The 27,249-nt window shown below is 35.3% G+C and overlaps 1 protein-coding gene across 1 annotated transcript in view; it reads left to right on the top strand.

Moving 5' to 3' along the window:
• The window catches only part of FBXL17 (F-box and leucine rich repeat protein 17), a 270,391-nt gene that overhangs the window by 181,264 nt on the left and 61,878 nt on the right, over nucleotides 1-27,249 (top strand). The window lies entirely within an intron of this gene.

Raw genomic sequence — 27,249 nt, 5'->3', positions numbered from 1 at the left:
CATGATTTTCTCAGGATATGTTTCTAATTAATGATGTCTGTTGGAGTGTTGCACGCTAGGACATTGACAATTAGTTAAAAGTTTCTTTACATCCAACACGTTTTTAAATGCTAAATAATCACTGAAACACATCTGGACTGGCAAAACAGAATTACTGTAATATTTGAGATAAACGCCTATTTGCCCAAGAGCACAGAGTGAAGTTAAAGCTAAACATTAGTTCCTCATAAGGTTTGCCCCTTTTGTTAGGGAATCATGAATTAAGCATGGATTGTCAGTATTATCATTGAATTTCCTGTCTTTTGTTGATTTGTGTCACAACCTTAACTTTACTTAAACATAGTGGGTTTTGTATTTAAGCTTTTCCTAAGAGCTGGTAAGGAAGCGGGATTTTCTCAGCTGTGGGGAGACTGTGTGTCAAATGAATTAGGTTGATGTGAAGATGCAGAGTGGTGAGCTAGAGCAGCAAGCACACACAGAATTGTGTAACTGTCTCTTCAATTTTATGCTCTGGTTCTGGGTTTTATTGATAGCCTTAGTGCTGGGAATTTGTTTTAGGTAAATTATTACTTATCAAGTTTGTAATAGTGCAGAGTGCTATGCGCTCTGAAACACAAAAGTGAGATTTTGTGTTCAAAGATAAAAAGATTTGATGAAACTAGCCTGTGAAATAGGAGTAGATGTTTTAAGGGTCTGATCTTGCAGTAATGCACATTCTTTTTAGTAGTGAAAGATAAAAGTCTAATGCTTTACTTCCACTTTAGAAAAGCAGTCAGACCAGTGTTTCCTCTATAGGTGCAGAAAATAATTTCAAAGGCAAGCTTTAAATTGTAGATTTCCACTAACAGAACACAGGGAAGGGGAAAAAGCAAATCCAAACGCCACCACTCCAAAAAATAAACCCCTAAAGAAGTAACCTTTGAAAAATGCTTGAAAAGAAGTGTTCAAATCCAGCACTTTGTACAGCTGTGCCTTGTAAAATCACTGAAGAACTTTCCAAAAAAACAAAGTGCCCAAATAGTTATTACTAAGAGCGTGGTTAGCAGAGTGCAGGGAAGAAATTTATCTCACAATGTTGCCTGTCAAGTAACCTGCCGAAGATGGCAGTTGTCTTCATAGTTGTATTGTAGAATTTCCATTACCTAGTAGGTCTGGATTTTGCGTAACTTAAAAAGTCTCTATTTCTAGCTGTAAAGTAATTGCACAAAGCTTTTCAGAAGAAATGCTTGGCACAAGGAGCTGAGATGAACTGTGTTCTTTTGCTGAAAACTCTAGGTTTCTGAGTATTGAAAAAGAGCTCTCTAGATATGTAGCCTTTTTCTTTTCTAAAATGGGTACTATTCCTTTTTCATATTGCCGGTTTTCAACATTTAATGATGCATTTAGTGTCTGTGAAGACACATGGGGGATTTTTAAAGGTTTTCCTTCTGCTGAGGGTGTTTGCTGAAGCAAAAAAAATGAGTTTCAACAAACAATAATGGAATTATATAGTTTTTATATTAAAATGTTATAGATAAGGCATAGCTGTTACAAGTAGAAGTCTGGAGGAATAAGATAGCATTTATACTGAATCAAGTCCAATTGTCACAAGAAAAAAAACATAACTGTAACTTGCTCTTATTTTTCATAACTGGATTATGGATTCTTTTCTCAGAAGTGAGATACCTCTAACAATGTTAAAATAGTTTCCCTAGATATTATTAAATTTTAACATTTAAATACTTAGGATACATAAGCTTTCTATTTTAAAATAAAATATTTTAATTTCAAGGGATCAGGCTGTCCTACTGGGAGTTTCTTGCATTTTCTCTCCAATTTTTAGCATTTGTCATGTAAATCATAAAATATAAGCATAGTGTGGGTATTTTCTCAAAAAAGAATGTTTAGCATCTGCTTCTCACTTGGATTAGCAAATTTCTCTAAGACTTGATCTTACAAAAGCTTCCCTAATATTAGCTTTTTTAATCTAGTTTTAAAACACCGTGTCTTCTGTACAATATAACTCAGAAGGCAAATGCATTTTTGGGGAGATAAGGGCAGCATTTATGGATAGACAAATGGAACAGGTGTTCCATCAAGTAAATACATTTCCCAGTTTTAAATACTTCATCCTCACACTTTACTGGTTTTTGATCTCTTCCTTAATTTATATAATTTAAATAAATACAACTTTCTTTTTGTCTTTCAAAATTATTTTGAATTGTTACTGTATTGAATTCCAAATTTCTCTTCTTCTCTGAATAAATCTTTTCCCTATTAAGTTTTCCTATCCTCTGTGTGGTTCTTTCTCTTTTGCACTCTTTTAGTGATGCAATGAGAGCAAGCAGTGATCACACTGACGACCATGTTTATGCTTGTAGGTGAATGTACAGATAATCTTTTAAGGACCAGGGCCTCTGTTACCTCCTTTAGTGATGTTGTGTGTGTTATGTATATATGTATGTTTCTGCTTTTATAAAATGGTGGTAATACATTGCAGTACATAATATATCTAACTACTGTATATATAGATATATACTGCTTTCTTTTAAACTTTTACCTCTTTCTTTTCACAAAGACATTTTCTCTTTCGATTTTGTTCTGCTAGTTATTCAGAAACCTGAATTCACTGAAGTAAGTCAGCCAGATTGTTGATGTTTAGTGCCAAATTTTGAGGTTCTTTGCTTGGTTTTAGTATTCATTTTCTGTGCATAGGTTGCCACTTTAACTCCAGCAGACTGTAGGAATTAAACTTCCCGAAGAGTAAGTAGGTGGCAAGCAATCCGCACCCACTTGTATATATTAATGATACTTACTTTCTTTCACAAAAGCTAGTAGATAGTAAAGGGGTTTTGTTTGCTTTTGGCATTAAAATGTTCGTTTTTTCTGAATCCTGAAGTAAATACTTACATAGAAACCCTGGTAATTATGAGGATCAGTGAAAGCTTATTCTGGAAGTAGAGGTGAGTTTCAGAGTTTTATGTAGTAAAACAGTACCTATTAGAACTTGCTGCCTCTTCTTCCATTATAAGGGCATTGCTGTTTACGTTGGAGTGTGCAGGGAGAAGTTGGGGTTTTTTCACATACTTCAAATCTTCTGAAAATTTCCCTTCATCTACGAGGAAAAATTAAAGTGTAGAGCTTTTGTAAGGACATTTTAAAGCTTGTTTGGTTTTATATTTATTATTGTTGTTTCAGTTTGGAGTAGTTGCTCACATAGATTCTTGCAGGTATTGATACCTAATTTTGTTTCCATAGGCGATCCTTTTGACATTGAAACCAAGAGACTTGTTAATGTGAGGAAAGAGAGCTGCATATTGATGTATTTTGGGAATGAAACCCTATCAAAGAACATCTTTTTTCAGTTTTGTTTGGAACTTTTAGGAATGTTCAGGAGTGAATCCAAAACTTTAGTCACCTGTCTGTGGAAATCATTAATAAGGAAAAGTCAAATTAAAACTTTATAAAAAGTAATCCCTGAAGCAGAAAAGAGCTCTTGAACAATCTTGTCAGCACCATATATAATTCATAACTATCAAAACCCCAAATTTTCTTTTTGTGTAAGTTTTATCAGTTTTCCCAATGTCACAAAAATGGCATGCAGTTTTCTTTAGAAGCTGATTTGAGTTACCACTGCGCATCTTCAAGACCCATACAGTGAAATAAATTACTGCAATAGCATATTTCTCAAATAATAGGCAGTTGCAAATCCTTTGTCCTATGGTACATAATAAAGGATTTTCTGTATGAGCAATGAGATGAGACAAACTTCCAAACTATTTTTTGTCATCCTGGAAGGTGGGTTGTCCCCCTTAACCTGTACCCTTAAAAATAATGTAGTATAATAGCCAGATGGGGAAAGCTGGATATAGATGCACTTTTGAATTGTCAAGAAGAACAGAGCAGAAGCCTATGATTTGTACACAGTTTGTTCCCAGTTGCTTGTTCTGACTGTGGAAAACAGAGATGCGTTGTACTTCAGGTTTGATTTGTCTTGTAGAGAGACCCACAGGTACTATTATTTTAATTTAAGCTTTTCTGTGGGAAACCTAGTACTTTTTGCATTGTTATTTAAAGTCTTTGGTGAGATATTTGGCACCAATTTATCAGTCGTAATAGAAAGTTTAATTTTGTGCTGTTTTATCACCAGAGAGAAGTGCTTAAGTTAATCTTCAGGAAAAATGCACCTAATTTCTGAGTTCCAAGACACGTATTTCTGATACAAGAAAAATTTAAATGGCCACAACCTCTTCATGTACTGCCAGATATTCATTTTCAGGTTCTTGCTTTATTTACTGTGTTAGGAGACTTTAATATAATACCAGACTTCCATTTAACTCAAGATATGGCTTCTGTTCTCTGGTGTTAGTTGTATTTTTTTTGTGTGTGTGTGATCTAAAAGAGTAACATACAGCTTTATTCCTCCAGTGCCTGAGTTAGCCCCTGTACTACAACCAGTGTGCTGGGTGCCTCTCCAGTGAACTACCACGCAGCAGAAGTAATATACTGAAACACTTGCCTTTGCAGCTCATGACTGATTTAAAGTGCAAATAAATTATTGCATGCAAATTGTGCAATTATGATTATATTATGAACATTAGGGTAATTGTTGTTGTTTTGGTTTTTTTTTTAATTTTGATTTTGCCCCTCCAAAGACTACCAACAAAATGTATTGTCATTTTTTACTTTTATTTCAAACAGTATCTGTTATGTCACACTGCAAGGAAGAATACCAATTCTAACAGAACATTTGATTTGCAGTCAGGGGTTGATTTACTTAACAAAAACAATTGTGAAACTTTATTTAGCATTCATTTATTTCTGGCTTGGACAGAATAATTTAATTTAAATATTTAAAACATGTAATGTTTTCTGATAAACACCAGTTACAACTCACATTAACACACTGTTGCTATAATCCAGTTTTTATTTAGTTCATTGTACTTCTGAATTTCTTTAAAATTTGCCTGTAAACCACAATATTTGTTGAGTAGCTATTAACAATATGCTTTTAAAAATCCATACATTTGCTACATTTAAAATTATTAATATAAACATAGTATTAGTCACAGAGAGGATTATTCAACACTCCTTCTTATAATTCTAAATTTTAAAATGGTATTTGTATTTTTTTCTGAGAGAAACAAAGCTCAAAAAGAAAAAAAAAAATTACCAAGTCTTTTTCCATTCAATGTGTTCTGATACAAAAGTCTTGTTGATATATGTAATCATACAAGTAGAGAGTTGCACCATATTTTAAAAGGGCTGATCATTTGCAGTTGCATTTCTCCTAAATTCTAGAAGCCAATTTTATGATCCCCCCTTTTTGCTGCACTATAAAATATATTTTTAAAATTACATTTTACAGTTAGTGTGTTTCTAACAGTGTTGCTTAAAAAAAAGTTTGCTCCAGCTGGAATCCAAAAGGGAGAAGCTCATTCACAGTTCTTAAACATAAAAACTGTTACTTAAACTTAGCAAGTAGTAAATTGCTCAAACTAAGTTAAATCTTTAAAAATGTTAATTTCTTGGTGGAAGAATTTCCTTTCCACATTCTGTTTTGTACATTCTCTTGGTGTGCTGTTGGATTCCAGTATTACTCAAATTACTCAAGAAAAATCTAATTTTCACTTTAATCGATCTGTCTGCCTTGAAAAATTCAAATAAAGTGCTTTGTAGACATACCACTAGTGTAGTTATTTTGCATGCCTAAGTTTAAAAAAAAATCTGGTAATGATTTCTGTAGTCTTCTCTAGTAGGAATTTGCCAAGGAAATGAATACCTAGAAAAAAGGTTTTTCTTTAAATGGATGAAGAAATAGTGATTAAGATATTGATGTAGTTGAGTAGAATAGAAAGGAAACTAAATTGCTAGTGACACAGCAATATGATAAATACTGGTTCAGAGCTTTATTTTTTAATTTTAAGAAATGAAATGTTTAGTTTAAACAGTTTAGTGCCTGAATGTTTTTTTAACAATTAGAAGGAGAATATGTATACAAATTCTAACTTTACTACATGTCTGCCTTTTGACACATTTCTGAGGTCTCACTATGAATGTGCATTAATAGATCTGTTATGTGTAAGTATTGGATCTGCCACATACTGAAATATCAAGTAGTAGAGACTGGATCATTCTTAATTCATATTAGTTTGAAACATGAATTACAACTCAACAGCAAAATATGTAATAAATTTAATAACATGGCTTTTTATCAACTGGTCTAAGAGCTGAGGATGCACCCAAAAAACTTCTAAATTTATTTAGTAAAATGTAGTGAGTGGTACTTCCCTTCTGCATTCTGTAATTGGGATTCTGGGTTAGCTTTATTATGAAAAAAGCATTTGATTTTTACATCTGTAATGAATTATACAAAGAAGTTCATGCTGTCTTTGTAGGCTGTAAACTCTTCACAGCATAGAACAGAGTGTAGAAACTGTTCTGTTACCAGTGGAGGGAATGTGATTCACTTCATAAATAATCAAGTAATCATTGTCCTTTCAAAAATTAATAAATTGACGTAAAAATTATGTTTTGGTCAACTTCAAATATTTGAAGAGTTTTCTATAAAAAATTAGTCTCAAAGTAGCTTTTAAATTATGTATTTTAGTTTCTCATAAGTCAAGTGGGATCATTTTAGCTTTTGAAATGTCAAGTATCTTTCCAGAACACTCAGACAGCAAGATTGCTTTATTTGCAGTTCTCTTTGGCTTGGTGCCCTCATCCTTAATTTTAGCTATGCATACTGAACAATATTTCTTTCTAATTACAAGATGCCTAATACAGAAGAGTAGGAAAGTATGTCCAAAAATGTAATATGGAAGGAATATTGTTAGCACAAAGAGAAGTGAATAAATATGGTTAAGGAGAAGTCTTGAATAGTGTAAGAAAACAATTTTAATAGGTCTGAAATTCTAAAAAGTGTGTGCCTTGGGGTATTCTGTTCATTTTTACATACTTTGTAATAGGTAAGTGAAATATATTCCATTATGTCAACCAGTTTAGATACTTTAAAAACAATAGAAATATGGGAATGTTTAAATGTTATTATCTAGGCATAATAATCCAGAGTACAAATTTAGCAAACTTTTCAGTAATCTGAAGACATCAATACTTTTTTTTGGGGGGGGGGGGGGGTGCTGGTCAATGTTTTATTGGTGTTTTTTTTAACTCTTTAGTAGAATGTAGGATATGTATGATGCAACTCAATTATCTTTTGTGAACTCAGGACTTCTAGGAACATGGTAATTTTGGTATGAATGGATATTGGAATGAAGATGAAATGGAAATTTTTTTTTTTCATACTACCAAACTTTGAAAGCACTGAAATTATAGATTGCATTTTGTGTAAATTATTTTAATTTGAAGATGGTAAAAGCATCTCCGTCTGCTTCAAGTATGAAATCAAGTATGTTCCTTGATTAAATCTGTATGTCTACATAACTAATAACTACATAACTAATAATTGTCTAATTTACACTTAAAAATGTGTGTTTTCTCAAATAGCTATTTAATTAAATCATCTTGTTTTACGAGTATTTGAATTAATGCGCCTTAAACAGGAGTATTTTCTCAATTTCATTGAAAAATATTACTGTCCTGAAGTTTAGTGAGCAACCAGTAAACAAAAAAGATCAAGTATGAAATGATCATTGTCTATTGTTTGTAAGGGTTTCTCAAATGTCTGGGCCTTGCATTAGAGCATTAGCCACACTATTAATTTGATATAATCAATAAATCATAGAAGTGTTGATAGAAGGAGTCCTGTGTTGAGTCACTCAGTCCTGCCAGACACCCAGGGTGGGGATGTCACCACCCTTTCATCAGGTCCACTTTCTGTGGCTCTGCCTGGATATTACTTAAAGACCTCCAGGGACAAAGGATCCACCATGTATCTCCGCATATTTCATCAGTGCTTCATTTACACTGCTAAAGACTTTCATTTTTTCCCCTCTTATGCCCAACCTAAATTTCACATGCTACACTCTGGTCATTGCCCTTGTTACATCTTTTGGTAAGCTGAGTCAGATTTGAGTCCGTCCTTTTCATAACCACCAATACAACTCAGATCTCACCACGGTGTTGTATTTGTGGGGAAAAGAAGAGTGTGTTTATTTTGCATGTGAAACAAACCTGAAACTTAAAAAAAAAAATATGATTAACAAGTGTTAGCAAATAAGAATAGCTTTCTATTTCTTGGTTAGTTATCCAATGACTCCACTATTAGGAACTTTTTATACTGCATATTTATCATACTGAATTTTTCCTTAGGCCATGAGCACTTGTTTCACCGTTACATTTTAACTTATTATATAGAGGAAAAAACCAAATGCCTTGTGAATTAATTACATTTGTTTACTTTTTGTAGTTAACATTGAAATGTCATTAAAAATCAGTGACATTGTTATGTTGCCTACAGCTTTGTTTTAAACCAATGAGGGGATATTGGGAAAAAAAATAAAACCTCTTTCTGGCTATTTGAATATTGCTACATTTTCATGTTGGTAAAACATGATTTCTTTAACTTTCATTTTGTTTTGAAATCAGGGACAATGAACAAAACATTAATATTTGAGCAGCAATAAGTGCTCCAACATCCTAACCTGCCAGCTTTGCTGGTACCATCTCTGTTATGAAAAGCAGAATCAAGGAGACCGTAGCATTTAACTGTGGCTGCCTAGTAAAAGGATAATTTAGCATAATTAACTATAACCAGTTGATGGTCTGGTGCACCAAATCCCAAATTATGTGTATTGTGTATGTCCTATGTTCCTCTAACTTTTCATCTGAATCTCTGCTATTTCCCTAAAAGCATAGGTTTGTACTTTTTTTACCAGTGAAGTGGAAAACACCAGTAGAATGTAACCTTTATGGTTAGTCTGTACTTGGCTCTTTTGCATTTCTTTCACCACCATTAAACTTTGTTATCTGACTTGGTGTACCAGGTTTTTTTGATTGATGTTTAAGAGAGACAGAAGTACTCGAAGCGATTGGAAGCTATTTTCAAACCCTTGAGGAGTTGTAGTCATAACTAATGATGTCCTAAAGTGGTCCTGCTGTATCTACATTTTAGAGGCTCAGACTGAGGAACATGAAACTGCTGACTGAAAACATGGCATCCTTCAGGATTTTGAATAGGGCAGGCAGAATGATGACACTATGAATGAAAAGGTATTTGAAGCTATGATTTTCAGGAAAAATGAGCTCAGTAACCTATTCAAAATTTCACTACCTATTCTTTGATTTGTGCATTTTAGTTCCATCACATTCATCAGTCAGAATTGCAGTGGTGGGTGTGCTTAGTGTTAGGTTTGGTGACGCTGTAGCCTAGGGGTAGTTCTTTGAGGCCATGTACTATAATGACTCATGAAGGACTTCCTTTGTTTTTGTGCCCACATGGGACTGTTCCTGTATATGCCTATAAAGTGGAAAAACATGCTGATATGGAATTTCAATGAAAAAGACCTGCTTTATTTAGGGGATACTTTTGGCAGCTATGAAACAGAACCTACTTGATCAAAATCCTGAAGTCTCCATTTTTTATGGGTAGATCCCTGAAGTGATGCTTTGTGTGTTACTGAAAGAAAACATAACACCCACTAATTTCACTTTGGCTACCTAGATGATCTCTTCTGTTTCTTTTTTGTAGTTTAAGGGCATATCAGTTCTTATTTTTCCTAGATGTAGTTCAACAATCCTGTGTAAACAGAACTTGTTTTTTCTACCATGCTGTGTTCTTGTCATACAATTAAAGGAGGAGGATTAAGAAACCATTCTGATCAAATGTAACTGCTAAGAAAAAAGAAGGAAAGAAGAAATCTATTTTGTCCTTTAATCAATAAATATAAAAGTACACTTTAATAGAAACTGCAAACTGAAAGAAACCTAATTCATTGAGGTTGCTATTCCCTCTGCAATCTATATTTTCTTACAAGCTATGATTTATGACCAGTGAGGTTTTGCACAGGTTTTGTAAAATAGACTGAAGATACGCTGGTTGTGTGTATATATTTGTGTATATATACACAATAAGTTTTTGTGATCTTATGGGGTTTGCCACCAGCCATGTGTTTGCACATATATTTGGTTATCAAGGCCTGCACATGCAGGTATGAACATGCACAAACACCTTGGATTATGTTTGTTTCTTATGTAGTCATAATTGAAGAAATGCCTTTAGAGTGCAGACATAGCACACATCTTACAAGGGTGTCTTTAAGTGAAAGGAAAAAGATTAGATAGCAGGATAAATAATTTTTTTTGCATATTTGACTGCTAATGCAGCTGAGCATTTCATAAGTCAGATACAGTACTGGTAAATTTTGCATGCATTCCTGTTATTTTTAATCAAAATAAAAAGGTCAACAATGTAGTCTTTCTTGTAAAATAAAGTACAATTTGATTACTTTCTGCTAATGCATATTACCATTTAATTTGATTTTTAGGAAGAGGGAGGTCTCTAATGGAAAGGAAATGGACTGTATAATTAGGTGTACCCTCTTACATTTACCTCTGTTCATGCAATTTTGAATATTGTTGCAAACAAAGAAATAACAACACTTGAATTGTAAACAATATTGAGCACATATGAAATGCGCAAAACCTTTTTCAAATTTACAAAGTGCCTGAATCTCCTCACTGAGATATAAACCCAAAATTTACAATTATTTATTGTAATAAATAAATAAAAATTAAGGTTTCAATCAGAAAGCTGTGGGGTCTAAAGATACAACCTACAACCTATCCCACAAGAACAGAGTTCCCCAGTTCATGGAGATGTATTAATTATATGGATCCTGTGGACAGATTGCTTCAGATAAAATACAGAAACTGTGTAATACTTTTTTAGCATGTGTACACAAAGCTCTTCCTTTAGGTGGGTGAAATTACCTAGCCACACATCGCTGCTCCGTTCTTCACGTAAGATGCTTATGATGCTCTAATCATCACAGTTGCAACTTTGTGTATTGTCACTCATCTGATTACCAAAGATTCCAGTACTAGAGATTTTGCAGCACCTTGCAGTTTGCAGATAAAAAGTCCATAATCTTGAATCAGGATTTAACAAAGCAGCATTTGTGTAGTTCCTGTGGGAAGTGGCTTAGAACTGCACACAGAAGTTAAGCTTATTACTGTACTTGATAATGGAGCTACTGACAGGTCTTTTGTTGAATGAGAGTAGGTGCACATCAGATTGTGAAAGATGGAAAGCATTGTTGGTTTTTTGTTGGTTTTTTTTTTTCTGACATAGACTTTAAATCTTGAAGATCTGCTGATATCACATAGGGAATAAAAGCAACTTTAGATGTGTGGGAATAAAAGCAAAAGAATTCAAAATAAAACCAAGCAGTCAAAGCAATAACATGTGCAGCTATGGTTTAGGAAGAAAATCCTTGGATTTTTTGCTGTCAGCTGGAACCTTGATCAGTTTAGGAACTCAGAAAATGTTTTCTTTCTTCTTTTCAAAGTTTTAATTGATTATGTAAAACATTTTCAGATTCTGCAATGCTGAGTTTATAGTACCTTTCAACTCTCTTGATGGTCTCAAGGCAACCTGGATCTGTTTTGGAGACAGCAGCCATCATGTTATATTTCATAATGCTTGGAGAAAAAAAAGAAAAATTCAAGTGTTAACTCTGGCAGTTGCAAATTTTGGATATGTATTGCTTAAATAAGTCACTTTGTATGAGGAATGCTGCTGTAGATGCCTTCTTGCCTACACCTGGCCTCTCTTCACTTTCCTAGTATTTTCAAAGTCCAATGCAGGTATTTTTAATCTCATCCAAAGTTAATAGGCAAACCACTTTTTCTGAGAGAGCCCAAGCAAGACATCAGGCTCACCTAATAATAGATGGTGGTGGCCTTTGGGAATAAAGGAGAAGAGGGATCCAGGGGTTTGGTCGCTCCCACAGTTTGACTGACCCACATGGAGTTAGGATGTAGTTTCAGCAAGAGGAATGTGGGCTGTGATAGGGGTAGATGAGGAACTCAAAAAAATTATGGAATACGGGATCCCTGGAATAGAAATCACGCATGGATTAAAGCATAGATAATTTTGTCTCAGGAAAGGAAAAATAGCAGGTATGGATTTTAGAGTGGAAGTACTATAATGCTCTGAGCTGTGAGGGGGTCTTCAGAGAGGTTAGGGGTTGCCCAGGCCACCCCTTTGCTTGGGGAGAAGAATACACACAACAGGCATGTACCCTTATCCTTCTTGTTTTCTGTACAGAGATGTTAATTCCTAACCCATTCAGCTTCTCTGTTCCTGCCAGTTATGTTGTATGTAAGAGTACTTTTTGTAAATACACCAAATTTAAACATTTAAATGAACCTTATCTCTATTAGGATAAATTCTTCCTTTTCCAGATGGAGACTGAGTACTAGAAAATGGCATCCATTTGTGACAATGCATCATATATTCTAAAGCTTTTCTTTTCATTACATGCTTTAGGTGATCAGTGTTTCTAGTCAGGAGAAAGGTTTCAAAGAGCCAGATCTATGTTAAGAAGCCATGGAACCTCTTATTATACTGCCAGGATGCAAATTGTCAGGAAGCAGTAGGATATTGGAGTCAGAAATTTGCACAAAGTCAGGCACATTCCATTGATATTTTTTGTTCTTCATGGCTGTTGTAAAGTTGACCATTTACATTCACATTGTCTTTAGCTACGCTCGCCCTTTAGATTTGCTCAGTATTGTGGCCAATCGTGCTTAATTTCTTTGTCAGTGATCTGGACAAGGGGATCAAATGCCCTCTAAGTCAGACATTGCCCCTCATTGCAGACATTGAGGGGTTGGAGTGTGTCTAGAGAAGGGCATCAGGGCTGGGGAAGGGTCTGGAGCACAAGTCTGATGAGGAGCAGCTGAGGGAGCTGAGGGTGCTCAGACTGGAGAAAGAGGTGGTGGTGGTGGGGGGGGTGGTGGGGGGAGTTATCTCTTTCTAAAAGAAAATATTGTAACTAGGAGAGGGTCAGGATCCTCTCCTTGGTAACAAGTGACAGGACAACAGGAAACAGTGTTGAGTTGAGCCGCAGGAGGTTGAGATTTCGTCCTAGGAAGAATTTGGTCACCAGAAGTGTTGTCAAGGGCTGGAGCAGGCTGCTCGGGGCAGTGGTAGTGTTTAAAAGATACATAGAGGTGACACACAGGGACGTGAGTTCGTGGTGGACCTGACACTGATGGGTTAATGTCTGGACTTTCCAACATAAATGATTCTGTTATCTTAATAGGTAATTTTGTGTGTCCAGATATGAAGAATTTCTAGTGTCTTTATATTCTGAGATCGGGCTCACCATTTGTATTTTCCATTTCAAGTGGCATTACAAACATCAGCTTTACCACACATTCTTGCTTAGCAAGTACATAGAAGAGTAAGAATGTCTGCTTCTCTTTGTTGGTTTTATTGTTGTTGTTTCCACATTACAGTGTCTGTAGTTTGCCATTGTTACCTGAAAATTTGCAGGAAATGTCTTAGTTTTTGTAGATTTAACCCTTTTTTTCCTTCAGATATGCTCCATGCTCTCAATTTTAATTTATTCTGAAGAAAAAATCCCTATTCAAAAGTGATTTCTTTATGATGGGAAAGAAACTTAAAAAACTAAGTTGTTCTTTCCATCTCCAAGTACATGTTTAAATTAGCTTTTAGTAGTTGGTACTTTTTTTAACTTTTTCAAGTACCTGTTTGCCATCTTTTTTCTCAGAGTAAGAAGAAGCAAAATATTTCAGCTGTGGTAATGAGGACAGGATGCATCTGAAGTTGGGGTTTGCTTTTCTTTGCAAATAGCAAAAGAATAACAGGTGAGAAGTTCTAGCTTAATATTTAAAAGTGAATTTAGTGTCTAAAAAATCAGTAATCTGATTAAAATTAGATGCAGTACTTCTGTACAAACTCTTGGATACCCAACTTTTAAGCAGATTTCAGAAATATTGTATGTGTCATACAGTATTTAAGAACTGTTTTTGTGAGCTTCTTTTGGTATCATGGTTGTCAATTTAAAATGGAATTAGCTAACAGACGTTTTAAGACACTTCTGTCTATCTAAATAGCATTTGAGTACCAAGAGACCAATATTGATTGACACAATATTTGTTGCTCTGTCTAGAATCTTTGGCACCAATTCATTGTTCTTACTGAAGAAAACATAGGCTAAAATTACATAAAATTAAGTTAGGTGGGAAAAATAACTGCATTTGTGGTAGAGGTACATAATATACTTGGAGCTATTTTGTATAATTATGAAAGTATGGATTGTTCTTATAAGTAATCAACAGTGGCATTTAAAAGGGGAAATGAAGATTAAAATAAAAAATTGATATAAAAATTATGTGGTCAGAAAGCTCACAAATTGATCTGTTACTTTAATACTTAAAATAGAGAACATAAAGCTCCTTTCTAATTTGATTCATGAACAAAAGAAAACTTGTTGTAGGAATATGGGAAATATAGGAATATAGGGAATATAGGAAAAACTCTTCATTGAAAGGATCCTGAGAAATAATTCCTTGGTATCAAGGTCCAGGAGACATCTTTTGTGTCCTCTAGGCAGAGGTAAGCCTCAAACTGTCTGGCAGCAAATAAACAGGGGAAATTATGCACAAAATGCATGTCTACTTTAGATTCCAAATTAGGCAAGCTGACCTGCAGAGTCACCACTTCTGAAAGAAAAATGGACACAGCCTAATCTAAGAAGCTTTGCAAATGCATTAGTCAGAGAGAAGTCACCAGGAAAGGACTGAAAAATAGGTGCAGCAGAGAGAGGGATTTATTTTTCCTGCTTTGTAGAAATTGGCTTCCTGAGGTTTTGGGTTTGGATATCATAGATGACTAGGATCATTTGAAGCTTATCAAATCCCTCTCAGCCAGCAAAATAACTAAGCATTAGAACATATGATAAAAAGAAGCAGACAGTTTTCATGAGAAAGACCATGGTATTTTGTACATGAAAAATGTAAAAATTTAACTATTTTCATAGTTGCAGACATTGACTTCACTGTGCAAGCATGAAGGTGGTCATTCATGCTGCCTAAATGTTTCTCTATTGTCTTGAAAACTGACATCTGATATTTCATGCAAAAATCTGCATTAATTATCAGTCCAATACACCTCCTTTTTTCAACTCTTTGGCTTCTTGCAACTTGTAACAAAGTCAATGATGAAATCAGTTCTTGTGATATTTACACTTGAAAGGTAAGATTTCTTTAAGTGATGGGATTTGAAGAACCTGAAAATTCATCTTCTTCAGATCTTTATATCTTCTTATGTACTGCAGTGGTAGTACAGTTTTGAAGTCCCCTCTGCCTTGGAAAAATCCAAGCCTGTCTGCCATGATTTCATGGTTGGCTCTGTAAAGTAAAATGTTTCTCTGCTTCTAGTCTTTTATTCTTGCATCAAGTATTTTTTAGTCAGGTTGTTGTTTCTGCCCACTATTGCTGTATGCTTGATTCCTCCTCAGCCTTTCTTCATGTGGGTAATGCCATTTCCTAGATTGCTTATTGCCTCTGGTAGGAAGGACAAATTATGCATGTTTTGAGATGCAGAATAATTGTCTAATAAAGGACTTTATGAAAGATGAAATTCAGTTTTCTATCTCAGTTCAGAATGATTTTGGCTTTGTATACCAGAGTAAGTCAGAAGTGTGTGATCAAGTCATGTGGAGAAATAAGAGCAGAAACTGAGAGAAAAGTTTTGAAAAAGAAAAAGGTATTTTAAGAGTGATGGAGGAGGGAACGGGGGAGGAGGAGGTATAGATTATATTATACGATAGAAAAAATCAAATTGTGCTGCAACTTCTGTATTTGATGGGTGGACCACTTGGGAAATAAGGAATTGTCTGGATGGTTGCACTTAAAGGGTTGTGGTCAATGACACCAGGTGGAGACTTGGTATTCATGAGGGGTTGGTGTTGGGACTGGCCCTGCTGAGCACCTTTGTCAGTGCCACAGGCAGTGGGATCAGAGCACCCTCAGCAAATTTTCTGACACCACCAAGCTGTGTGCTGTGATGGAGACACAGCAGGGAATCACCCAGAGGCACCTTGACAGGCTGAGAGGGACCTGTGTGGATCTCATGAAGTTCCACAGAGCCAAGGGCAAGGGCTTGCACCTGGGTCAGGGCAATTCCAAGTACAACATAAAGCACAGGCTGGGCAGAGAATGGATCAAGGGCAGCTCTGGGAAGAAGGACTTGAGGTGTTGGTGGATGAGGAGCTCAGCATGAATGGGCTCACAGCCGTGTTGGGCTGCACCCAGAGCCCGTGGGCAGCAGGGGTGGAAGGCGATTCTGCCCCTCTGCCCCACTCCAGTGTGATCCCACCTGCAGAGCTGCTTCCAGCCCTGTGGGAGCCCCAAACTAAGAAGGATAGGGAGCAAGTCTAGAAGAAGCCATCTAGATGTTCAGTCTGAGCACCTCTCCTATGGAGACAGCTGGTGAGTGCTGGACTTATTGAGACTTATTAGAAGACTTTCATTACCTTAAGGGAGGTTACAGGAGAGCAAGCTGGACGGGCATTACTGAGAGAACAAGGAGTAATGGTTTTACAAGAGTGGGTTTAAAATTACATACTAGGAAGAAATTCTTTGCTGGAAGAGTGGTGAGTCCCTGGCACAGGTTAGCCAGAGAAGTCATGGCTTCCTCATCCTTGGAAATGTTCAAGGCCAGGTTGGACAGGGCTTTGAGACATCTGGTCTAGTGGAAGGTGTTCCCGTGGATGGAAGCAGGGTGTGAATGATTTGATCTTTAGGGTCCCTTCCAACCCAGGGCATTCTGTGATTCTATGATCCACCTTACTTCTCTGCTTTTGAATTGTCTTTTCATCCATGTTACCTGCTAAGAAAAGCAGATTCCAAAATTGACTGCTGTCACTTTTCATTTTATTCTACTTCTTTATGGCAAAAAGGAAGAAGGTAAAAGCTTGGCGTTCGGGGTTATTTATGTATCTTGTAACTTGCATAATGTCCTCTGGTGTTACTGGTACTGTCCATGAGTTATTCAAGGAGCTTTAAGTACTTTATGTTCTCTATGTGTGGGACAGGACTGGTTATGCGTATTTGGAGATGCAGGATAATTGTCAGAGAGTTAATGAAGTATAAAGTGCAACTTCTAAATTCTTACCCTCAATTATTTTGCTATAGCTTTCCTGGGTAGGCAAACCAGAAGAATTGTAAAGCTATCCTGCACCTTCTGGATCAACACTATATCGTGGACCATGTGCAAGAAAAACAGTCTGACCTTCTTTGTATGTAATGAAACAGTTTAATAATGTCATCTCTTAGTAGCATATAATGAGTCTTCTGTAGTTTGGAAACTTAGTGGTTTTTAGAGTTAAGGCTTCTGGTTTATGTTTCTGTTTACTTGAACACTGGAAGTGAAGACACAAAAGGATACAAAAGGAAGCATTTTTCTAACTTTTTAATTTCAATAGACTAAAAGAATTTTTTTAAGCAGTATTTTATCATTGATGGTCTTTTTTTTTTTTTTTTTGCTATCAGCTTTCACAGCATATGCTAGGGTAAAGCCTAAACAAAGCCTTAAAATGGAATTGTGACTTAACTGGTGAGCAGTGTTTCAGTTTCATCACTTTAATATCTCATATCCAGGGAATACAGATGTATTAAATAGAAAAATGGGATGATGATTTTATCAAATAAGCAGTCTAGTAATTGGGATGAGATACTTCAATGAATGGAACGGTTTTCCAGATATGCAGTGATTCTTCAGCAGATTTCTACCTTATGATTTAGAGAAGTAGAGAGGTGTTTGTTGAACTAGCATGGAAAAAGACCAATTTCTAGTATTGCAGAAAACATTTTTCTTACAAATAAATGATTTATACTGAGGTAGCAATTTATCTGGCATTGAAGAAAACAAGCTATTTTCAGGATTTTCTAGCAGTTGAAAAAAAATATTAAAGCTAAATATCTTCATGCACTGGGTTCACAAACCAGCATTAGCAGTCCTACTTTTGTTTGCTGCAGACAGAGTTCAGGAGAGCATCCCTGTTCAGGAAAATAAGAGACGTAGCAGCTGCTATGAAAAGAGATAGGTTTAAATGCAATTTATCAACTATTGGAAATTAATGTTTGTGTTTGCTAGATGCAAGAATATTACTGGTTAAATGTGGTGTTTCTTTATTTATTGGTGGTGTTTGTTAATAGCCCTAAAGTAAAAATACCTGAAAAAATTATGTTCAAAGCTCCAGATGATTTATTTCCTCATGACTTTTTTTTTACATTATAAATGTTCTATTATAAAATGCAGCCCAAAGACTGGGCAGGTAATAGAAGCATTTACTTCTTGGATCAGAAAACAAAGAAATGTGGCATGTGGACTAGAGCAATTATTGATGTGTATGTTTTCAAATAATGATGTAATCTGAGTTACAAGGAAATTGAGTTAATAAGTAAAGATTAAAACATAGATGCCTGTGCTTAGATTTCTTGAACTCAGTAGAAGACGCATTATTTTTTATTAGTTTTTATTTCATTGAATATTGGTTATGATGTGTGACAGGTTGGGTTTTTTTTTTATAGTGGAGGATAATTTCATCAAGGGATAGAGTTTTCAATACAGAACTTACCAAATATTCTCTATAAATGCACTCTCTTCGTAATTTTTATATATAGGTATTTTATTGTGGCAGTCATAACTGGAATACAGCTTTGCAAAGATGTCAGCATCATCCCTTGCAAATAATGTGTAACAATATTGTTAGAATAAAAATATATATGAACTAGGTAAAGCTTTCCCCTCCTACCCATACAAGCATGCACACTGCATGCAGTCACCCCATGGCTCGCTTTCTGCAGCATCCTAAAATCTTTCTTTTGCAGCTGTCCTTGAATGTTTTGTCCTAGTGCTCATGCACACATACATGCATATGTACCTCTACCCATGCATCCTTATGCAAGCTAAAATTCTTTTTGTCTGTATGTATCATCTTTAACCAAGACAACCAACCCATCCCACTAAACATTTCCTTGTGTCCCATGCAGATCATTTATTTGAGTTGCTATATTCCTCCATTTGAGAGATAGCTTTTATTTTCTCCTGTAGGATATATTGGAAAATATCAAAATCATTTTTATGAATACTACTTATATTGGTTTCTTGCTATGGGGACAGATCAGGAGAATATGCTAAAAGAACCAGGAAGCAAGAGGAATACTTGAATAAGCAACTTAGGAGCAAACAAGTAAAATGCACACGTTAACTGTACACAAATAGCTACTTGGCACCAAAGTTATTGCAAAAGCATATCTAGGGGTTCTGAAGGGAACATCCTGTCTATTCTGCTTCTAGTAGTTTTTGTGTGTGGTAGATTTGCATTTTGGTGCATACATTTGACCAACTTCACCAGTAACTTTGTATAAACTGCCAATATTATTGTTGTCAGTTGTACAGGTTTTAATTATATAGGCTGTCCATACTTATCCTCAATGCAGTACTTTTGCTGGGGTTTTCTTTTATGGAAATAGGAGTGATGTGCTCATACAGTGTAGGTTTTTCAATAATACCTTAGAAGCTGTAGAAATAACATTTCACTTTAACCTTGCTAGCAATCTACTTTTTTGAAATGAATGATGTATAATACAGTTGATTGTCTATAAACCTGAAAAAGTTGATGGTATGTCAATAAAATATAACACATTAAATAGTGCTGTTTGCCACATCAGTGTGTTATTGGTGATGTGAAAAGGAAGAAAGCTTCAGAGGCCAAATTGTGATGTTTGCTAGGACAGTCAGAAACTTATCTCGAAATGACATTACCTCAGAGCAGTCAGACTGTTTTCCAAGGTAACCCAAGAATAGCTACCCTGTCTGTACCTCATGTACTGGATTTTCAGTCTTCTCTTGAGACAGCTGGCAATGTGCCATTACAGCCTAATGCCAAAAGCAAATGGCTCATCATCCCTGAACACCCTTACATATCAGCTACAGAGGTGTGTAGCAATCTTTCAAAAACAGAAATCTGATCACAAGACTGAAGCAACTTTTTTTCAATTAGTTTGGTTGCTGAAGTTTATCAGTCATCTTTATGCTGTCACGAGAATTTGTGATAAACTGGTTTCACATGGATAGACCTAGTTTCATGTGAAACTGGGGTGCAATGGCTTATTTTTTAGTAATTTCCTTTTTAACACTTTTGATTTAAAATTGTCCATGTGGTTAACAAGAAACCTGACATTTGCAAAACTGCTTGAGAAGGAATTGGTTTTTACCCCTGCTGTAATGACACAGTGAGTTATAATATTCTTCATGTTAATTTGTTCTGGTTCCATAATAAAATTAATTTGTTCTACTTCCATGGTTGATTATCTTTCTAGGATGAAGGAGGAAGGGCAGTTTAGTAAGAGAGAAGTTATAACTTTTCATGTCCTGGTCCAAACCCTCTATGTGTTAAATACTGTCATTTATTGTCTCACAAAAAGACTAACAGCAGTTGTGTAATCTTCAGCATATCACAGTGGATATTTAATTTACCAGTTCCTACCACATATCTTTTTTGGTTGGGACTATTTCTGTGACAGTGCAGTCTGGAATTGGGTGTGGCCCTAAATTGAAGTAGACGTGTTACTTTGGGTTTTTAGTATGTTAGCATCCTAGTACTTTTTTCCAGCATCTTGTTCTGTAAAAAATACCTCTGTAATAATGAAGATGCAGTATTTTCATGTGATTCTAACTGTTGCATGTATAACCTGCTTTGCAAGGGACATGTGCTAACTAGGCAAGCTGAGCCAGAAGTGTTAACATGACCTTTTTATTGTTTCTTAATTAACCAAGATTTGAGTTTCAAATAATAGAGAACCCTTAACTGACTTGATATATATCTTGATAAATAAATGTCTGAATTCAAGAAAAATTCTTAGGTGTCCTAAGGCTAAGTCTGCTAAACTATAGCAGTGAGCCTTTTGTTTGGGTTTTTTCACTTTGTTTCCCTCTTGATTCTTTCTCACAAAAATTTAATGTTACAAGTTATTAGAATTTTTGTAAATTTTAATTCTCTTTCCCATGAATATGCTTAAAACTGAGGTAAATCTGTGTGGCCCCATCTATTTCAAAGGATATGTATATCCTAAAACATTAAAAATTGGAGATTCTTTAGCATATCTGATGATACTCAATTTCTGCAGAACCTGGTTTTCGGTGTGGAACCTCACCTTAGCTTCAGTCCTGTATTTGAGTGCATTAATCTCCTTGCATCAAAAACAGGGAGAAAATTGTTATGCAAGGAAGATGGAAAGATGTCTAGTGAATCTAAAGAATGTCAGCATCAAGATGGAGGTACTTCTTGAAAAATATATGTTCCTGTAAGGATTTCTGCCTGACAGCTTAATGATTAGGTCAGGAGCTACTAGTTCTTTAGAGGAGTTTTAAAATTCATCCTTCTCACATTAATACTGCTTGTTACTCTATCTCATGATATTCTAGGTGTTTATTATTTAAAAGCTAACATTCACAAATTATACATCTAATAATTTATGCCTGATGCATGTAGAAAGGGAAGACATTTTATAATGGAAATATGACAGAACTTTAACTGGAATGGCTATGCAGGGCATTAGTATAATTCATCACCTGTTCTGTACATTTAGGCTGTTTTCTAGAAATCCATTAAATATGATAGGAAGATGGATTGTGGTCTATTTCTGACTGACATTATCATCAGTACACATGGTAATTAAGATCCACTTACAGAAGTGTTGTCTGCAGGGTCCATCAGTTGGCTAGCAATTAGAAATAAACTGAGGTGGGTGAACCTAGTAATTTCAAAAGACTTTCTGGTTGTAGAAATAAATATGGCGTACAACAAATATTTCTATGAACTTTGGATTTCTATTAAAACATTTATCACTTTGTTAGAGCATACTAAAATTCATAGCAATATTTCTGATGCTTAAATGTGGACTGAGGGGCTTAAGAACTGTAAAATCAAGCATACATTTACAAAAGCATAAAGAAAAAGGTTGCTGTTTAACTAATGATATCTCCCCTGTGAGATTCTTGTCTCTCAAGTGGACCACAAATGGCATAAAACATAATTTTGTCATCCTATTCTACTTTCTTTAGAGTAGCTTGGAAAACATGCAGAAGAGCGTGTGTCAGACCGCAGCATAGCTGAGAAATGACTCAGCAATTGTTTTGCAGTAAAGCAAATCCACACAAATTTGTGCATTTAATATGTCACTGCTTTCTTGTTTCCATAAATGTTAGTGTCTTACATAAATTCAGGTATTAAAGGCAACCAAATATATAAAATAAGTGTGGGAGTAAATTTGTATGCGTTGCATATGTGCTCTGCGGCCAGCTATCAAAAGATGAAAATGTTGCTTTGAAAAACATTTTATTTTCCTTACTCCAAGTTTTTTAATGGACTGCTTGGTTAAGCTTCTTTTGTTTTAAAATAAAATCCAGCAGCTAAAATGTGTAGTCTCTTGTAATATTCTTTCTGGCACATGTTGTAGGAAAATAAATGAGCCTGGTATAATGCCCTGAAGTTTTGTTTAACACAGTTTTGGACCTGAAAGAAAAGCTTCAAATGATAGGTTACTTTGAACCTGTAGCTTGAATGCAGAAGACTATATGTCACTGTACTGGTTCAGTTTTTCTTACTTCCAGCAAGTCCCTGTCCTGAACTAGGACCTGGAGATAGAGCAGCATAAATTTGTCACCATCCTACTTTTAGAGGGACGTGCAATGAGAGTGCTGAGGATCAGGTACTACCAATGTGGTTCTGGGGTTAGGAAGTGTGGCCAAGAAGCATCCATGTGTTTGCATCTAAAGCCCTTCATGAGGAAACGGTTTTTGTTCCTCCTAGGTAGAGATTTAGCTGTTCACAGCTTGGTAGCCGGATAAGTATGTAAAAACACTGTGAGGGAGTTAAAATGTGGGACAAGCCTATTTGTGTAACTGGTCATTCCCTTTATTAAACAAGGTTATATCCTCTATCACCAGAAATTCTTTTAAATAGGTATGTGACTTAGCAAAAACATAGGTGATTTTTTATGGTTTTAAGTTAGAATATGACATGTGTCATATTTTCTAAGTTTTATGCTTCTGATTTGTATTATGCACCATTTGCCTAGAAATTAGGAATGCAATTTAAATGTACAAAAGCAACATTTCATTTTTGGTGCTGTTGGTTAAATAAAACTGCTGTGAATGCATGGAATGCAGAAAAGTGCTTATCAAAACATGGATCACACTAACAGTCCAAACACACTGAAATTCTATAATCTCTAGCTATGGCAGCATTCACAGTTCACTGCCTACCCATTGCCACAGGTACTAAAAGATGAATGAATACAAATAGTAGCACTTAAAACATGGCAAAACAGATCTTAAACTCTTACTTTCTAAAATACTTTCCATTGCTTTTGAGTAAGTACAGGAAGGAATGTGCAATATGAGGAAAGGGGAGAGTGTCTTTATTCCCTCGTGTTTCCATCATGTTTTCCTTTTGTAAATGTTAATAAGGTGGTGCCTGACATTCCTTAGCTATTCAAGAGTGGCACAGTGCATTTATTTTTACGTATGGAGGGGTTTTTTTCATGAGCAAGTTGTTCAGTAAAAAGTAGAAGTCTGTTTGTGAAACATGTCTGGGCTGCAACTGTGGTGCTGTACATGCCAGAACATTACAAGATAGTTATTAGATGCTTAAAATACAGTACCTTCCCTTTTCTTTCTGGCAGAAGTACATACTCTGGTATTTGTTGGACGACTTTCTCTTTCTTTCTTTCTTTCTTTCTTTCTTTCTTTCTTTCTTTCTTTCTTTCTTTCTTTCTTTCTTTCTTTCTTTCTCTCTCTCTCTCTCTCTCTGTCTCTCTCTCTCTCTCTAGGCATATTTAAATGCAGATATTTATATACTTCTCCTTTTTATGTAATTTTTCTTATGCTTTTTAAGTAAATTTATAGTAAACAGCCTTCTGTATTTTGCCTTGAAATATTTCTTTAAAAATACCATTCAGTGTTTAGGGAGTGCTCACCCTGAGAAGGTTGCTTGCTAAACCCATTGTCCGTGTAGATAGGATAGGTGACTGATTGCAGACAGACTTTTAATTAAGGAATTGAAGATTGTTTTCACAGATAAAAGCCTCATCTTTAAACTATTTCCTAAGTTTCTTAGGAGGCTGTAGCTTGCTTGATCACCAGTTTCGGGAGATGCAAAAGTTGGCAGATCACAGTGTGCATCCCACTTGGCAATTCAGAAAGATCTGGCTTCTAAGGCTTAAAAAAATCTGACTTTGAGATTTAAAGTGCAGTGTTACAACATCTTGGAAAGTCCTGGTGCAGTACAGGAAGAGGCTATTGAACGTCTTTATAACCCACATTTCTTGTGTTTGGTTCTTGGCATTCACATATTACTCATTAATTAAATAGCAATTCAATTTTATGATATTTTCTGGGCACTATGTGGCTTTTTCTAGCATTTTTTAAGATCTCAGTATATTCTAGTAATATTCTAGTATATTCTAATATTCTAGTAATAGTCTAGTATATTCTAATATTCTAGTATTGCAGAATTTTCTATGATGTCTAGATATCACAGCGTTAAGCATTTCACAATATTTGGTCCATTATTGCTAATCTAATGAGTTAGTACCTACCAGCTTTGTGACAAAAGTGGTGTTGAGTTGGTGTAGTCCCTTCTATAGGGCACCCCTCTGCCCCATAGAAGGGGCTACACCAAGGTCCCACCTTGTCTTCCTATGTACTGCAGAGCCTTGTTACAGTTTTTGCTGAATACCACTGGTGTTTTCACTGTTCCTCTGAGAATGTCTTGGCTACCAAGATCTATTTGAGTCTTCTTAGACCTGCTTGGACTATCACTCAATGAGGAAAAAAGTCCTATTCCTTACGTTTTTTTGTTGTGTTAAATTTTGGTAAAGGCTCCAGAGTGAATGCAAGTTATCACAGCAATTTAATGCACTAGATTGCATAATACCACTTGATAGTAATTTTATTTTTAGTTATTTATACCAAGATTATGAAGATTATGTGCCACCTATCTAATAAGAGGTCTGCCTAATTGGTGAATGTTTCACATTCTTTTGTTACACAGCAGTACCTATTTTGAATCCATTTTTATTATATCAGTGAGAGGACTGAGAGTGAGGAAAATAGTGAAGACTAATTCCTGGTGTTGTTAGCAGGCAAAAATGTTGTTTGTGGCTGATTATCAACCTTGCAAGTCAGCATGTCAGTAGAGTTAGCTAACCTGGAGATGAGTATTTCAGAGAGATGTTTTGCAAAGTGCTTGCTGGTCATCAAACATTCTTAATGGTGGAGACCTGGACTGGGTAATTACACTGGGGAAAGAGAGAGATTTCTATTTCTCTTCATATTTGTGAGGAATTTCTAATGCTACAATTTGGACATAGTGTTTACCATTTATAAGTATGCTACAAGGTGCTAAAAAGACAAGAAGGTGAGGGCATAGCAGGAAGTGGAAACTAATGGGATCGAGTGCACTGCTGGCAGCCTCATCATTACTCTATCAAAGCATTTATTTTTTTAGAACAGTGGTATAATGTATATGTCATTAGTAGTGACGCACCTTTAGCTTCCAAACTGAATGTGTGCCATTTAGGTTTAGTTCTAATGCTTGTTAGTAGAGTTAATAGGTAAATGTTATTTTAAAAGATGTCCCTAAAATTTAATTAGTATCTCAAAGCTGTTTTAATCATGTTTATAAATGCTAAAATGTTATGAATCAAACAATTGAATGAATCATTCCATCATTGTATAATTAAGACTGACTAAAAGTAAAATTATATTTTAATGGTCCTCTTCTTTTCCCATTGAGGCCAATGGCAAGAATCCCATTGACGTCAGAAAGTGCAGGATTAGGCCTTAATATGATCTGCCTTTTTTGTGAGTAACCTCAGTATAAAATGCTTTGTCTTTTCTTTTTAGGGATAAATGTTTAGCTGACTGTTCAGTCACTTTTTCAAAGCTTGTAGATGGAAAAAATGTTTCTGAGCTAACATAAATATTTTTCTCAAAATCTAGCAGATCTTATAATTGTTTTTTCAACCCTGAAAACAGATCATTAAAATACTGATCCTGTTACCTGAGGTTTGTATGTTTAACTATGTTACTAAAACAATAACTTTTGTAGTGTGTGTAGAATTATTTTGTGGGACCAACAGGCTGACTTGGAAGTGCATCTTCCTCTGATTCTGTTCAGTGGTATCTGGCAGTGTGACACTTAATGCCATTGCAGGGCACTAGCTACTTTTGCCTCAGCTACTTGTTGATACAAGTTTGGATTGCTACAACTGAAATCTCAGTAGCATAACAAGTTGATAACCACAGCAGGGTGAAATTTGTCTCAAGGACCTCAAGAATAACAGGTCAAAGGACTGTGGTAAACTGAGAAGACTAATGGAATTGCTGTTGAGATTCACAATCCTCCTGACTTTCAACACATGCTCTATGAGTTTAATTATGAATTAATTGCTACTTTTTCAACTCCTGGCATAGAAAGGACAAAAGTAGTATTTTTTAAATTAGTAAGGTTAAGAAAATGAAATAGAAAATTTGTTATATGCTCTGTTGTTGTTGTACATTGGTTCCTCTGCATGAAAGACAGAAAAAGCTTCTGCCATATATCCCAAAGCTGGATTTCTCACTCGTTTCTAAACATTAATCTCTATTTTTCACAGCTAGCTAAACACATTCTTAGTGTAAAAGCATTTTATACAAATTGAATCCCTCTAGGGAAAATTGAGAAAGATAATACATTGAATATTGTATGTATGGGAGTGTTCAAGTTACTATCTGAGAATGTTAAGAAGATCTGTTTTGAATTCTTGGCCTGAGTCAGGTGGACTTCAAAGTTATGTTTTCTGTATCATGGTGATTTCTTGAATTGCAGAATTAAGAGAGACAAGGAGAAGGAGAAACAGTAGAAACCACTAGTTGCTTTTCTGACAGCTTCATGCATACAAAAACCATGAAAAATCACTGACATGTTCACAAATGCTTTAGAATGGCTGGAACTATTTTTTCAAAAATATGTTCTATTTTTCAGAAAAATTATCTTGTATCTAAATAGAAGTGTTTATCTCTTACAAATATTTTAATCTAAACATTGCAGCTGTTGCATAATTAAAATGTAAATAAGTATCTTCATCAAAATACTGCTTTGCAACAACTGGAACAAAAAAAAAAAGAAAAGAGGGGTGCTTTTGTTTTCTTGTCTTTTAAAGTTCTGTCTCTGTGAGAGATTCCTTAAAATGAAACAAGAAAAAGTAGTGGGACATTTTTTC

Source organism: Fringilla coelebs (genome assembly GCF_963513975.1).
Source record: "Fringilla coelebs genome assembly, chromosome: Z".
Lineage (NCBI taxonomy): Eukaryota > Metazoa > Chordata > Aves > Passeriformes > Fringillidae > Fringilla > Fringilla coelebs.
This window is presented reverse-complemented; position numbering and strand designations above follow the sequence as displayed.